Source organism: Arachis ipaensis, chromosome B09 (assembly GCF_000816755.2).
Source record: "Arachis ipaensis cultivar K30076 chromosome B09, Araip1.1, whole genome shotgun sequence".
Lineage (NCBI taxonomy): Eukaryota > Viridiplantae > Streptophyta > Magnoliopsida > Fabales > Fabaceae > Arachis > Arachis ipaensis.
The window spans coordinates 86,677,719-86,680,902 of record NC_029793.2 but is presented as its reverse complement, the minus strand read 5'-3'; positions in this window follow the sequence as shown (position 1 = coordinate 86,680,902).

Sequence of the window (3,184 nt, the reverse complement as noted above, 5' to 3'; positions counted from 1 at the left end):
TAAATCCACTTCCGGGGCCCACTTGGTGTGTTCTTGGGCTGAGCTTGAATGTTACACGTGCAGAGGTTATTCCTGGAGTTGAACGCCAGCTTTTGTGCCATTTTGGGCGTTGAACTCCACTTTGCAACTTGTTTCTGGCGCTGCACGCCAGAATTGGACAGAGAGCTGGCGTTGAACGCCAGTTTGCGTCGTCTAAACTTGGGTAAAGTATGAACTATTATATATTGGTGAAAAGCCCTGGATGTCTACTTTCCAATGCAATTGGAAGCGCGCCATTTTGGGTTCTGTAGCTCCAGAAAATCCACTTTGAGTGCAGGGAGGTCAGAATCCAACAGCATCAGCAGTCCTTCTTCAACCTCTGAATCTGATTTTTGCTCAAGTCCCTCAATTTCAGCCAGAAAATACCTGAAATCACAAAAAAACACACAAACTCATAGTAAAGTCTAGAAATGTGAATTTAACATAAAAACTAATGAAAACATCCCTAAAAGTAACTAGATCCTACAAAAAACATACTAAAAACAATGCCAAAAAGCGTATAAATTATCCGCTCATCATTAACTTAGTTAACGTGAGCTCTAACGTGGAAGAAGAAGATGACGCCAACATTAGTGACACTCACCTTTGTCACTAACGTTGGACTAAGCCCATATTGGCAACGTTAAAAGCCATGTTAACCCAGTTAACGTGGACTCTAACGTGGAGGGAGCAAGAATCACCAACGTTAGTGACACTCACCTTTGTCACTAAAGTTGGATTGAGCCACTATGAGGCACATTAGTTGCCACGTTAATTACATTAACGTGGAAGTTAATGTGGAGAAGAGGGATGATGAGCCAACGTTAGTGACACTCACCTTTGTCACTAACGTTGGAGATGGCTATCAATACCACGTTAGAAGTCACGTTAACCTAGTTAACGTGAACTCTAACGTGGGAAGTAGGGGCGTTCTGAAGCGTTAGTGACAAAGGTAAGTGTCACTAATGCTCTCGAAGATTTGGCAAGCCTACGTTAAAGGCCACGTTAACTATTCTAACGTGAAATCTAACGTAGGGAGAAAGGGGTACTCTCAACGTTATTGAAAAAGGTAAACCCCTGTAATATTTGTGAAGGGCCAAGGGTCAACGTTAGTGGCACCACTAACGTTGAAGTTAATGTGGACCACTTTGGGTTAGGAACGTTAGTGAAAAAGGTGATTGTCACTAACGTTCTCAACCCCACATTTTCACTTAACGTTAACACCACTAACGCCCTAAGCTAAAGTCCCTACCTACTTCACACTTTCTTTGCAAGTAAAGCTGAGCCCACCGAAGAAGATAACTGCTTCAACTCAAGATCCAAAGGCCCATATTCAAGAATTGAAGAGCCAACTAGAAGATTAAGAGAATAGTATAAATAGGGAGAGCTTTGAACTAGAAAGAAGCTTTTGGGCATTATTAGAATTACTCCCTGTATTTTACTTTCTCTGCACTTCTAGTTTAACTTTCAGAATGTACTCTCCATCTTTGCTTTCCATTCCCAGAGCTATGAACAACTAAACCCCTTTCATTGGGTTAGGGAGCTCTGTTGTAATTTGATCGATCAATAATAGTTTTCATTATTCTTCTTCTTTCTTTTCTCTTGATTTTACTAGAAAGCTTTCAATCTTCATCCAATTGAGTAGTTATCTTGGAAAAGAAGCTATTCATACTTGGATCTCTTCTGAACCTTGGAAAAGGGATGAAGAGATCATGCTAGAAATGTTTTCTCATGTTGGACCAAATTGGGGTTTGGGCGGATATGGTGACATATAATTCTCCCAATACTTTGATTTGGAAATACATGTGGTATAATCAGTGACCATACTTCATCTCTTCTCATGAGCAATTAGACCAAGGAATTGGCTATTGATCTGATTTGAGAGATTGAATTACCAAAGAATTGGAATTCAATCACTTAAGACTGCCAAGGAGATCAATGAATGCATTGATTGAGGAAGAGATGAAAATGAACTTGATCTGGAAAATGCAACATCTCCTAAGCCCAATAAATTTCCCATTTCTGATCTTACCCATTCTCTTTACTTTATGCCATTTACCTTCATGCTAAACTTTCCTTCCCCATTTAAGATTCTGCAATTTGCTTCCCGTCATTTATTTTCTGCTATTTACTTTTCCGCCATTTAATTTCCTGCAATTCTCAACTCACTTTCTGCTTAGCTCAACTAGAACATTCTTCCAATTAAAGTTGCTTGACTAATCAATCCTTGTGGGATTCGACCTCAGTCTACTGTGAGTTTTTACTTGACGACAATTCGGTATACTTACCGAGGGAGATTTGTTAAGGGACAAGTTTCCGTGCATCATGATGCCACCCTTTGGATTGGGTAATGGTTGAGAGGGGATTCCGCTGGAGCTCAAAGGCTGGTTATTGGAGTTATTCATTGATCCAATCTGTGAGATAAGAGCTTGCAAGGTAGAGTTCAGACCATTTAGAGTAGAATTAAGGTTATTTTCCATGGCCTGTTGTCTCCGATCAATAGATTGTAGTATCTCATCATTAGTAGATGAAGAAGGATAAGTGATCTGAGAGGTCTACTGTTGGTTATTCAGTGGTCCTTGGGATTGCCTCAGCTGAGGTGCTCTGTATGGCTGGTTCTGGTTCTGCTGCCTGTTGTTGTTATTATTCCACCTCTGATTTCCCTGATTGTCTCTGCCTCCTCTGTTATTGTTGTCCCTCCAATTCTGGTTAGAATTATCTCTCCAATTCTGGTTAGAATTGTCCTGCCATCCATGGCTGTAACTGCCACCTTGATTGTACCCTTGGTTGGGGCGGTCATAGAAGTTATGAGTGGCTGCCACGGTGTTATCTTCCTGCTGGAGCTACGGACATTCATCAGTATAATGGCTATAATCAGCACAGATTCCACAAACTCTCTGTGGGACTAATTGTTGGCTTTGTTTTGGTGGAGAAGGTTGAGCTTGCTGACTTTGTTATTGATTCAATTGCTTCTGCTTCAGTAAGTTGGTCATTTAACAGATACTTTGAGTTAGAGCAACAGTCTCTCTACTAGAAGATACCTCTGCAACAGCTTTTGAACGGCCTTGTTTCTCCTTGTGATTCTAAGTAGATTTAGCTAAGTCGCTGATCAATTGCCATGCCTCATCAGTGGTCTTGTACTTTTTCATAGACCCATTGCTAGCAC